We start from the raw sequence: 13371 nt of genomic DNA, 5'->3' as shown, positions 1-13371 counted from the left end.
CCCTTACCCTGAACCGCAGAACCTGTGAATATGTCATCTTAAATGGCAAAGAGGACTTATGGTAGCAGATGGAATTAAGACTGCAAATCAGATGACCTTAAAATAGATAATCCTGGATTATCTGGGTAGGCATGATGTAATCACAAGAGCTAAGTTAGAGATGGAAGGGAGAGGCAGAAGAGCCGCCATCAGAGTGATACGGCCCGAGAAGAACTCAACTGGCCATTGCTGGCCTTGCAGGTAGAAGGGCCCATGAGCTAAGGAATTCGGAAAGCTTCTGGAAGCTGGAAAGTCAATGAAACAGATTTTCCCTTTGAGCCTCCAGAGAGTAATGCAACTTGTTGGCATCTTGGTTTTAGCTCAGTGAGATGCACTGCAGATTTCTGACCTCCAGAACTGTAAGATGGTAAATGTGCGTGGTTCCAGCCACTAAGGCATGTGTTACAGCAGCAACAGGAATAGGAAATTAATATACTGTTTGTCCTACACACGAGAGGACTCTCTAGGGTTGGGAGAGCCACCGGAAGCGAGCGTGGCATCCCACACAGTCTGGAGGAGGCGGCCTTCTCTGCACACTCCTCAGCCAGCAACCCTTAGCTTAGGGATGGACATGAGGCCTGACCCTCTCAATTCCAGGGCACTTTTTAGGATGACAACAGGAGCAACACCCTCTTTCTGAGGGGGCTGCAGAGAGAAGGGGCTGGGTCAGTGGGGGACACATGCCTTGGTAAAGCCTGCGTAGGAGAAAGTTGAGGCAGGAGATGGAGAAAAACCACACCCACCAGCACTGTTTAGATCCAGCTGGGCTCAAAGCCAGACCAGCTCAGACTTTTCAATTACACGAGCTGCTTTTTTGTTTTACACTTACGTCAATATGAATTAGATCTTTATTTTGTACCTAAAAGTCTGACTAATATAATCCAGTATCCACTTAGGTACAGTTCCCTACTAGTTTCAGGTGTTATCCTTTCCTTGGCCCATACACTTTGGGCTCTGGAGTAACGTGGAGTGGGCTTTAGGAGTGGCCACTTAGGTCAAATTTTTATTTTTATGTTTTAAAATTTAAAACATTGGATTTATTTATTTATTTATCTGCCCCCACTGCGAGGCATGCGGGGTCTTAGTTCCCCGACCAGGGATCGAACCGGTGCCCCCTGCAGTGGAAGCTCGGAGGCTTAACCACTGGACCGCCAGGGAAGCCCCCTAGGGCAAATTTTTGGATGGACGTCAGTAGGGGAGAGTGGGCTGCCATCTCTCACTTCTCCTGCTTAGCTCAGAGATGTCAAGTCTACTGCTGCTGGCGGAAGAAGGAGTGAAGAGCCCCTCATGGGCTACTGAACGGGAATGTGGCTTGAACTTGCACCTGGATCTGTGGGAGAACCAACGGCCTATGGCGGAGTCTTCATGTCTAGTCCATTAGGGCTGAGTGATTTCCACATTTATGGCACAGGGGACGGTTGTGACTTGCTTTCCTGGTTAGGCTGTTTCTCCTGGTCTTGCCTCTTGCATGTTGGTGGTGTCCCAGGGTTCTGTCCTCTGGCTCTGAGCTGTCCCCGAGAGAGCGCAATGCCCCCATGGCCTCCCCTATCTCCTTCATCCGCTGTCCATCCATCCTTATTCTGTCCCACTAGGCCTGAGGGATGTGACACACGTCCTTGGGTGACGGTGACGCCTGCCCTCCCTCCTTGAATTTTCATAGGGCAGCAAAGGTGAGGTGGGGTTATGTCACAGTCGGGGAAGTTGATATGATTCGAAAAGAGCCCAGGTCATGCTCGCCTTTTCCTCCCCCAAGCATACACTGGCCAGGTTGACAGATAATCACTGACCTATATAAGGATGACTCTGCTGAATTAATCCATCCCGACCTGAGCTGGCTTCTGTGTTCCAGGCCCGTGCTGGACATTCCCACTAGGACGATGATACAAACACTAATCGTAGAATTACTATCAGCACTAATACTAATGTAATTCCGGGTCACATTTATTGAGCACTCCCTCTGTGCCAGGCACAGTGCTTAACACTTTACACATACTGACCGGAATGACCCTCTCGGGCAGCTAATAGCTGCATAATCCCCATTATACAGATGAAGAAACTGAGACTTAGGAACGTTAAAGGACCCCCCAGGATTTCAATTCAAGCCATGTGGACTCCTGAGACCGCTTGTTCAACCACTGCTCTGTATTGTCTCCCAGGCCCCGGGCGTCCCACCGGTGTGCCCAGTGCCACGTCCCCAGTACCTTCGGCGACATATGCTACTTTTTCCCTACCTGTGCACGACCTGGTTAACGGGATCACTCTCTTAGATTCCCAAGCCGGGAGACTGGGGCTCGCTCTTGACCCCTCGTTCCTCACTTTTCATGTTCAAGTCCAGTCAATGCTTTCTCTGAACCGGTACTCCTCAGCGACCCCCACTCTCACCCCTGCTGTGACTGCCTCAGTTTAGGAGGCCACACCCTGTCTCCAGGGTCATCTCTCTGCAGCTGCCCCCTTACTGCTGCCTTGTCTTTGATCTCTCTTATCTGCAGCCTACCCGCTGCACTGTGACCATGTCAAGCTTCTAAACCCAAGGCTGCGTCGCTTGGTTTGAGAGAGTGGCACGGACATATAGACACTACCAAACGTAAGGTAGATAGCTAGTGGGAAGCAGCCGCATAGCACAGGGAGATCAGCTCAGTGCTTTGTGACCACCTAGAGGGGTGGGATAGGGAGGGTGGGAGGGAGGGAGACGCAAGAGGGAAGAGATATGGGAACACATGTATATGTATAGCTGATTCACTTTGTTATAAAGCAGAAACTAACACACTATTGTAAAGCAATTGTACTCCAATAAAGATGAAAAAAAAACCAAAAACCGAAAACCAAAAACCTTCTGAAAGTTGCTTATTGCTTCCTGCAAACAGTCCAGTCCTGAGCATGGCATTCGGGAACCTCTGCGGTTTGACTCGGCCAAGCTTGCCCGTCTCAACTGCCACATGCTCCCCAGCCAGGCTCTCTCTGCTCCAGCCACAGCAGGCTTCCCGACACCCTCCGCACGTCTTCCTCTCCTTTGGCACCTCTGCCCAGGCTGCCCCTTCCTCCCCTTCTGCAGAAATCCTTCCCTTCCCTCAGGGTCTAGCTGAAAGCCTCCCTGAACCCACAGGTCGAATGAGGGACTTCATTTCTGTGGGTAGGAAACTGACTGTCTTGGTGTCAATCGGGCGATCATGTGACACACTGACTTCTGCATTGCTTTACCTACAGATTTTGTTTTACTAACACCTCTACTCAGTGCCAGGCGCTGCTCTAAGCATGTTTCATAAGCTCAGTAGTCGTCATAACTACCCTATCCAGTGGCGCATTTTAAAGATGAGGAAACTGAGGCACAGAGACGTTAAATAACTTGGTCGAGATCACAGGGCTAGCAAAGGTACGGCTGGGATTCTAACGGAGCCAGTCTGGCACCAGAGTGCATGGATTTAAGTGCTCTGTCGTGCCGCCTCATGCTGGGTGGTGTAGACAGTACCCTCTGTGGGAGCCCAGAGAAGAGGCAAGGGCCTTGGGGAACTGTGGCACCTGCTGAGTTTGGAGTGATGTGACGCCCCTGCCTGCCCAGGTCTCCAGAGGCCAGCTCCCCAGGCGCACCTATGCCTTCTAACCCCAAGGCTTCCCCCTGGTCCACGGTCCCCTCAGCTCCATCTTCAGGAGCTAGGAGTCTGAGGCCGGACAAGGATGAAGCGAGGGACCAGGACAGGGTCCCTGCACCAGGATGTGGAGCCTCAGTGGGAAGGATGGGAGGGCAGGATGGGCCCCATTCCGCTTTTCCCTGCCGGTGGGACAGTAGGGTGACCACTGGCCATGCCTTCTCTGGCGGGGCTGCTGCTTAGGCAGGGGAGCCGTTCTGCTCTAGGCCTCGGAGAGAGGACAGAAGAGAAGCATGAGGTTATCTGACCCAGCTCACCAGGCCAGGGGCTGGAGGAGACTGGGGACAGATGCTCAAGGTGGCCAGAATAACGGGCGTGCACTTGCCTGGTGCCCCCTGAGAAGCCAGCTCTGGGCCAACAACCCAGGAGTCCCAGTGAGCCACCTGGGCTTGCAGGCCCTCCCCCCGCCCTCGGCTTCTGTGACCAGAGGCTCTGCTCTTCCCACTGCGCATGAGTTCCAATACCCCCTTCATATCGATTTAACTGCTCTTGATGTTTATTTAAGTATAAAGCGAATCCTTCTCTTGAAGAGTCTCAGAAACTAAGGCTGAAAGAGGAGTTCCAGTTCAAACTTCTTCCCCATTTTGAACAGGTAAAGCCCATCCTTTAGACACGCTCCCACTCAAATTCAGCTGGTGCCAACTTGGCGTTCAACCACCTTGGCTGTCCGCACTCTCCCTGCAGTGGGAGTGAATTCGGGTGTTGACACTTGCTGAGCTGAAGGGAAGACGTGGTCTAGTCACTGTGGGGTTCAGTCCCCTCCAGAGACATCCCCTACCAAGACACTCGTGCGCATGCATGTTGGGACCCTTGGGGCATCAGCTACTCCCTGCAGAAGACCGAGAGTAGAGTAACTCAAGTTGAAGGTTTAAGTGGACCTTTCCTATTGGAGAATCATCGACAATGAAAAATGAGCCTCTGAAAAACGAACAGGAGTCATTTGAAAGTACGGTACTATTAAAACAATCTGTAGCTTCATTTTTCTCGTATTATAAGAAAGCCCTTCTTTCAGGGTGATTATGGATGGGAAGTGACAGAAGGGGAGAAGAAACAGCATCTTTTGACCATATTTTGTGAACAAGATCTTCTGCTAGGTCTCTTCCACATTTTATCTCATTTGCTCTCCTGCAGAGCCCTGTGAGGTATATTATATCCCCATTTTACAGATCGGGAAACTCGGGGGAAACCTAGTTCTGAACTACTTTGTCTCATCTTCTGCATATAATTCTGGAAACACAGCTTATTCCCAGCTAGTGCGGTGAAGTCTCTCTAATTCAGAGCCTTTGGCAATTTGAAATAGAAGCAAAGCTGCCCACGGAATGATTTGCTACTTCAGAAAACGTCCTGCTTTTGTGAGAGTTTCGTTGGTATCCATCCTAAGCTCATAAACAGAGCAAGTGCCCTAGAAGTACAGGTCAGGTGCGTTCAGCCATACGGTCAGACATGCAAGCACAGATCACTGAGGCCCCTGCCTCCCCTCCCCACCTGTCAGCTAGCTGGGCTGAGCTGACTCCGTGTACTGAAGGATAATAGAGCTCACCTGCATGCAGAAGACACCCTCAGATTAAGACTTTTCACTCACTTGGCTTGGTACCAAAGTGGTCCAGATTAATGAGGTTTTGCTGTGCTTTGCCTCTCTGATGTAAAACAAGGCTGCTAGGTAGAAGCACTAAGTGTGAGAGCAGGCGGGGCCTTGGAAATTGCTTTGTCTCAGATGCCAAAAGGTAGCACATGTGCTACGTCCTCCTTATTGCTCCCCAGCAGACATCACTAATCCATTGCAGCACACTCTTTCCTGGGTATGCCTCAGGATCCTTCTCCACACAGTGCCCCTGGCAGCCATGACCAATTGATCAGAATGAGCGGGAGATGAAATCTATTTGCCAGCCCTGACCTAGCCCAGTCGCCTCATGGGAACAGAGGTGGAACAGAAGCTGAGATGCCAAATGGCTGACGGAGCCAGGAATTGGGACCTCTTCTCTCTGACTGCTTTGCCTTTGAAGCTGTTCCCTGCCTCATCCCTGTCCCCTTCCCACTAAAGGTAGAACCGAAGTTGGGGTCGCTTGGCAGATGTTAGGGGGTACATAGGGAGAAGGAGACTGATATGAGTGACAGTTTTTAGGATCCCCATAGGCATAGGGGCTGTGCCTACGCCATGAACAGTTTTGGCTTAAACTACCATCGTATTAAATTCCAGCCAGGATCACAGGGCGACGGGGCAGGAGAGGCAAAAGGCAGGCCCCCGAGTAAGCCTGTTCCATGGTCCCAGGTCTACCACTAATGCAAGAAATGTGACCCTGACAAATGCTTCAGGCAAACGCCATTTTATGTGAAATATGCTACAAAACCTGGGTGGTGAACGGTGCCTTTTGCGAAGTGAAGCATCGTTTTGAGAATCTGTCTTGAGACAGCCAGGCCTCACTGGAGAAGGGACTGGGAACCGACATTGACTGTGAGACTCCAGACTGGGCTACCCAAGCTCAAGTCTTAAACGATTTTCCATCTGTACCAACAGACCCTCATACCCATGCTTTTCACTTCTGCGAGGGAAGGACGCCCGCATTGTTTTCTCATTTATTGGGAGAAAGAGAGGTCCTGAGAAGTCAAACCACTCACCATGAGGCTCCCAGCTAGTAATAAAGGGCTGAGCTGCCCCTGCCTTTGAACCAGTGCTGGGACCACCAGAGGGAGAGCAGGAAAAATGGAGCTGCCCTTGACCGCCTTCTTGCAGCATCTCTGCTGTAGAGTGAGCTCAGGGGGAGTGATCACTTTCCTCATCCCCTCCCTGCAGCTAAGCCAGGGCTTCTGACTCCCCGTCCAGTGCTCTGTCCTCCCACCTATGTTGCTATTGCCCGTCCCAACCTTAATCTGGGGTCATGCCCCACATCTAGAATGAGAACAAGGGCTAATGTTTATTGAGCACTTACGATGTGCTGGCACAGGACCAAGCGGCTTTGCATGAATCAGTTCATGGACTCCTCACAGCCCCCTTATGCAGTAGGTACTATCATGACGCCCATTTTGCAGATGGGGAGACTGAGGCATAGAGAGGTGGGCGACTTGCCTGAGGCCCCACAGCTAGCGGAAGAGGCAGGATTTGAACCCTGCCGTCTGACTCCAGGGGCCCTGCTCTTAACCACAGACGTGGCCTCCCGAGCTGCCACCTCTTCACTTTCCCTTTTAGTCATTCGACAATCACTTCTTGAGCACCTACTATATGCCAGGTCCTTTGAATCAAGGACACAGCCTCCGTCCTCAAAGCCCAGCTCATGCTTGAACACTTGCCAAGGAAGCATCGAGTCACAGCTGAAGCTCCTGTTCAGCCCCCTCCCCTTCCTCTCCCACCCGTCCGCCCACCGCATAGCACTCAGGACTCAGCTGAACGTACAGCCTCTGCACAATGACTGTCAAACTCGATTCTCGTCCAGGCTTCAGTTTCTTAAAGAAAAACCCCATCTCTGGCCTCCCACAGCGCCTTGCCCTCGATACACATTTTGTGCTGCAGTTGACCCAGGCCCGGCGGAAGAAGACCCAGTTACAAAGCCCCCCGTGCTCATTATTCAGACCTTCAGACCCTCTCCCTTGCAATGGGTGTCTCCCCTGGGCAATTTCGCCACCGGCATCTGTGGTATGACTCCTCTCACGTTCACTGGGCCAGGTTTTGGTCACTGGAGAATGTGGTCCTACCAAAGGAGCCCAGCGCCCTTGGGGAAGCCATGCTCACCGTCCTCCCACAGTCTGGGGGTTCGGGGAGTCCTGCCGCGGCATCCCCCCCACCCCAACCCTGTGCCTTCCCTTCTGGTCTGTGTGGTCGGGATCCCGGGTAAGTCTCTTGAAAGCGCGACTCGCTGGTCCTAGTATGGGGGAGAGCTCCCTCGAGCCTCTGGTCAGAGCCCCTGCCGTGCTTGGAGAGTTGCCCACCCCTTCACATAGATCAGATGTTTGGGGTCACAAGTGTGATGTGTGGACGTCTGTCATAAGCTCAGGTACAGCTGGCCAATGGACAACAGGTCTGAGGATAGACCGTCTCATCCAGTAACTTCTAAACTGTTTGAAGGCAGCACCCTGCCCCATAAAACACGCAGCGCCGAGAGTGTGTGTGTGAACTCACAAGTTCCCCTCATTCACTCTCCCTAAACTCTCTCCCTCATCCTCATGCCCCTCCGGGATTCTTAGTCATCACAGAACAGTCTGTAAAACACTACCCTGGGGCTTCCCTGGTGGCGCAGTGGTTGGGAGTCCGCCTGCCGATGCAGGGGACACGGGTTTGTGCCCCGGTCTGGGAAGATCCTACATGCTGTGGAGCGGCTGGGCCCGTGAGCCATGGCCGCTGAGCCTGCGCGTCCGGAGCCTGTGCTCCGCAACGGGAGAGGCCACAGCAGTGAGAGGCCCGGGTACCGCAAAAACAAACAAACAAACAAACAAGAAAACACTACCCTGTCAAAACCCCTCCCCACTTCAACATTTCCCATCCATGCTTCTCCAACCTGTGCTTGAATTCTGCCAGTGACAGGGAACTCACTACCTCTAACGGACGTCGATTTTACTGTTGCCAACCTCTTGTTAGGAATTTCTCCTTAGGCTGAGTTGATAACTGCCCTCTTGCCAGTGACAGCCGTTCAAAGGTGCAAAGGTGGCGTTCTCGCCTCCTTTCACTCATGTCTCCTCAGGGCTATGGTTTACAAACTGGTGTGAGCCTGGTAGTTTCCTCTCTAGTCCAAGCATATGTCCCTAACCCTGGTTACCAGGTTAGAGAACAATTCCCAGCACGAACCCTCCGGATGGGGAGCCTGAGTTGTTGTCATCTGAGCAAAGAGAGGTCGGCACAGCCACCCGCGTTCTCCCTTTGCTTCTGGGGAGGGACGGGCAGGGACCCAGTGGATTCCAAGGGATTCGCACCTGGATTCTCTGCACTGTGCACTGTTTCCAGCTGCATCTGGAGGGAAACCGTTTCAGGGGTGCAAAAGCTCAGCCGCCCCTGCCCCTTCCATTCACCTCCCTTCCCTTCCTGAAATCCAGCTGAGGCCCCGACCGCCGCCAAACACACGGGTCACTCACCAGTCCCATATTGCTTACATCCTGGGAATCTTTTTACACTTTGACTCTGAGAGCAGACGGGGCGTCAAGACCTACAAAGAAGAGATACTCAATATTAAAGGCAGAACAAAGCAAAGGGGGGCTCCACTCTCATTTCGGCACTAGGATCCTGGGATGGAGATGGGGAGGAGAAAGAAACAGGAGATGGTCAGGACCGGGGTGCTTGCTGAACTGCCCTCAAGGATCTCAGGGCTTTGGGACGATGCTGAGAAGAAGGAAAAAAAAAAAAAAGAGACCCTTACTCTGGGTGAGTCAGCAGCTTTTTGAGAAGCAGGCCTTTTAGGAGAGCGAAACTAAAAGCCAAATCTGCTGGGTGGGGCTGGGGAGGCGTCTCTTGAACCCCACTCCGAGTTTCCTTGAGTCTTTGGTGTCCGTTCCTAGCAGCAGCGGGGGTTCACGGCTCCACGTTGGTGAGGGTGGAGGGGAAAAGCTCTGTACGCAAGGCCTCAAGTCGGAAAGATACCGCAGTCCTGAAAACAAAAGCCCCCGACGTGGATTTCCATCCTGGGAGACTCCCGCCAGGCGAGCCCTGGGCGCTTTGAAAATTCGTCAGGAGAGCTGTAGCCGGAGGAACGCGCGTGCGCCCGGCTCGGAGGATGCGTTCCCCGCATGGCAAGTCGAGGCCTGAGCTCTAGGGGTTTCTGCAGCCCGGCAGAGGCCCACCTGCAACGCACACGTGAGCGTGGAGAGCCTGCTGATGAGCGGCTGCTGGGAACACGCTTCTCCTCGCTCCCCACGCCCTGCCCACCTTTAAAGCCAAACTTGTTTTTTCTTGTGGCCCTCAGAATTCTGAGGGGAGCAGAAGTTTCTCTATTCATCTATCGCTGTTCTTAAAGGAGCACCCTTTGGGGGGGAAAAGTCTTCATGGCAAGTTTCTATCCACTGAGTACATACTACATGGCAGGCGCTTCATACCCCGGATCTAGTCAAAACTGAAATCGCATCACCTGGGAGCTTGCTGGAAGGGGCGGTTCTCGAGCCCCACTCAGCCCTACAGAATCAGAACCTGCTTTTCAACAAGCTCCTCAGGTGATTCCTGGGCACATTAAAGTCTGCAAAGTGTGCATTTCTAATCCTCTTAATCAGAGAAGGAAGGAAGGAAGTCAGGAAGTTGTAGCCCATTCCCAAGGTGAAGAAATAGGTTCAAGAAACCACAGCTTGGCTATTATGATTTTAGAGCTGCTGCGTGGTAGAGCTCATTAAACCCGTGTTCATGTGATTCCGGAATCGGTATTCCTTTCCTCTGCACGATTTTGGGTAAGCAAGATAAGAGGCTGATGGGACAGGCGGGCCTGGCTTGGTGGGAGGGGCCTGGCTTGGTGGGAGGGGCCTGGCGAAGAGCAGTGGGCCAGGGGTCGGCTGATGACCTCAGGCCTGGAGACGGAGGCTGCCCGGTGAGCACTCAGAGAGAGGCATCAGATACTGTGGACTCAGGGGCTCCATAGAGGCCGTCGGACGCCAGCAAAATTTCCCGAAGTTCATTCAAGCTTCTGCATTGAATCCCAGTGATTAATTTATTTTGTTTGATTCCAGCTTAGCTGCATTTGCCCTCTGCCCTTAGAACTAGCCATCCAGCAGGAGAAGGTACCCTAGGAGGCAAGCTAAGACGAGTGTGCCAGCACTGATTTGCAGGAAGGACAATACTCTCTAAAGCCCCTTATAGTTTAGAAAGAACTTTTCATGCACCAGCTAATCTGCTCTTTCAAAGAACTTGGGGAGTGTCACTAGTGCTACTCTGCAGTTGAGGAAACTGAGGCACAGAGAGGTTAAGTGATTTTCCTGAGGTCACACAGCTTTCAGGCAGGTTGGGGTTGAGGTCCTCTAAGTCCATGTCCAGAAGTGTGAGCTCAGCTGCTTCTGATGGGGAAAGCGATCACGTCACAGGTTTATGATGCCCTTGCTTAGTGTCACCCACTCCATATGTCTTGCTTTACCTTCTGCTCACTGAATGGGTTTACTGAATAGACTCATGAACCGAGAGGAGAACAGTCTACACCTCACACAGGGTGTGTGACTGGTACCGTACTTGATGTAAACTGGCCAGTGGGCATTCTTGGTTTATCAGTTAGTCATGTATTCCATTATGTAATGTTTGATCTGCTGCACTTACTTCCATGAGGAAGATTAGTGTATATACGGTATAGAGGGGTCGATAAAACCTGGAGTTTACACTGGTTCACAGCCAAATGTTCCCAGCACATTCATATTTTGCACCACCAAGTGCGGGCGGCTGGATGCAAGGTACACACAGCTGAGTAGAACAAGCCACGGGGGACTCCGCCCTCCCAGCTCCTCCTCTGGGCTCCAGTGGTCACGTGCTCTGTCTTAGCCACTCCTGTTGCTCGGTTCTTCCTGGTCTTTGTGCAAAGGCCATGGGCTAGAGAAGCCATCTGTCCCCGCGACACGCTGGCAGAGCCTGAAACTGCTCTTCCACGGGGAACTCCTGATAAAGATGATCTGACCCCTTCTGTCTCTAAACCCATCAGCCTCCAGCCTTCTCTAGCCCCTTCCATCAAGTTTTCCCCCTTTTAAAAATAATATATTGTCCTGTAAGTTACTCAGGTCCTAAAGTTATTGCTATATTTGTTTTCATCCAAACTTTTTTATATAAATTTATTTGTTTTATTTATTTTATTTTTGGCTGCGTTGGGTCTTCGTTGCTGCGCGCGGGCTTTCTCTAGTTGCGGCGAGCGGGGCTACTCTTCGTTGCAGTGTGCGGGCTTCTCATGGCGGTGGCTTCTCTCGCTGTGGAGCATGGGCTCTAGGCGCGTGGGCTTCAGTAGTTGCGGCACGCGGGCTCAGTAGTTGTGGTGTGCGGGCTCTAGAGCGCAGGCTCAGTAATTGTGGTGCACGGGCTTAGCTGCTCCACGGCATGTGGGATCTTCCCGGACTAGGGACCGAACCCATGTCCGCTGCATTGGCAGGCGGATTCTCAACCACTGCGCCACCAGGGAAGCCCCTTATCCAAAATGTATCATGCCCTTTGGACTCTGCTTGGTATCACTACCTGGATTGTGCTTCATTACAGAGCCACAGGAATCGTGAATGCTCTGCTACAGCCCAATTGTCCCCAAAACGCTGTGATTTTTGAATTTTTCAGAGTACAGGGTTTTAGAGGCACGCATATATCATTTTAGAGCAGAAATGCCTGCATAATGGAAGTTATATTACAGGTACTAATATCTATATATAACCAATATGTAATATATAGTTATTAAATATCGAACATGTTACTATTATTAAATGTTGAATATTTTAAATATCTGATGAACAACCATTTATTGACTATCCACATATACCTGATTCTGTGCTAAGCACCAGATAGCCATAAATAAATACATACATACATACATACGTAAATAAGACCCAATCCCTACCCTTAGTAAACTCACGGTATAAAAAAGGAGAAAGATACGTAATAAACTGAATGTGAGGAAGGACAATGTACATAGAGGTGGGACAGGTGGGAGCAGTTAATGAGCGCCCCATTTGTCTCAGGAAAAAAGCCACACTCCTTATCGCAGGGTCTTGGAGCCTGTGAGGTCTGCCCCCTGCTCGCTGCTCCCCGCTCCCTTTGCCCCACTGTGCTCTGGGCTCATGGATGCCTAAGCCTCTTGAACCCACTATGCCCCCTGCAGCCATATGGCTATGCTATCTTAGACTCTCTCTCTTCAATGCTCTGTTCTCCCTCTTCCCCAAATTAACCCCGAGTTACCCTGTAGGACCCAGGGTGGTAACACATACAAAACACTGAGAACCATGTAATCAGGCATGAAAGCTACTATTATTATTGATAATCCTTATTATCATCCTCAGCTGACTAGGTGCTTCTTCTTGAGCACAGAGGCGTGGAGTGGGGCTTGGCTGGGGCCACACCGTGAATCCTTCTCAGAGTTGGGGAGTCTCAATGAATCTGTTACATCTTCCCCGTTTATCCCGGAACTCAGCTCTGCAGCACCACCCACTAGACACTGGATCCTTCCTAACCAGCATGGGGGGAAGAGCATAGGTCTTGGAGACGGGACGTCTGAGTCTGGTCCTGGTTCTTTGACACGCTTGTGCTGTGCCCTGACGCCAAGCACCTCTCTCCCAGGGACCTTGGTTTTCTTAGCAGGCAAGTGGGGCTCTAAACAGAACCTGCCTCCTTGGGTTGCATGGGGGATCCAACGCCGCGGTGCCGACCGCAGTTCCTGCACGTGGAAATGGCAGCTTTCATCGCGAGCAGTATAAATGAAGTAAAGGGCTTTTCACTGTCCTTCAAGCCCTTAATGGGCACACATTTCCAGTCTTCCTGGCTCAGAACTCCTTTCCCCAGAAAATGGTCACATGGCGCGAAATCCCAATGAGGAAAAATCTGCCTGTAGGATTTTCCCTACAGGTCCCTCCTATTCCCTTTTGGCCTAGTTTAAACCTACCAGATGGCAAGGCAACTGCAGGGGGAAAAAGAGGAACGGTGATTTAACGGTCTGTAGAAGAAGAAAAACACCCTTCCCCAGGGTCACCCCCTCTCACGTAGTTTATTCCAGTCCATTTTTTCACTCGGCAAACGTTTAGCAGATGAGTGAGAAATTCTAGTAAACAGGTCATGATG

The 13371-nt window shown here is 51.5% G+C and overlaps 1 protein-coding gene across 1 annotated transcript in view; it reads right to left on the bottom strand.

Annotated features, from left to right (window-relative positions):
* Window positions 1-13371, bottom strand: part of ZHX2 (zinc fingers and homeoboxes 2) — a 173061-nt gene that overhangs the window by 89682 nt on the left and 70008 nt on the right. Inside the window, exon 3 of the mRNA XM_027132354.1 lies at window positions 8742-8812. The gene's annotated coding sequence lies outside the window, so the exon portion shown is untranslated. The remainder of the gene's footprint in view (window positions 1-8741; window positions 8813-13371) is intronic.

Source organism: Aethalodelphis obliquidens, unplaced genomic scaffold, assembly GCF_003676395.1.
Source record: "Aethalodelphis obliquidens isolate GAN/ISIS:26980383/991018 unplaced genomic scaffold, ASM367639v1 scaffold41, whole genome shotgun sequence".
Classification (NCBI taxonomy): Eukaryota; Metazoa; Chordata; class Mammalia; order Artiodactyla; family Delphinidae; genus Aethalodelphis; species Aethalodelphis obliquidens.
The sequence above is the reverse complement of the archived record's forward strand: the minus strand, read 5'-3'. Positions and strand labels throughout refer to the sequence as shown.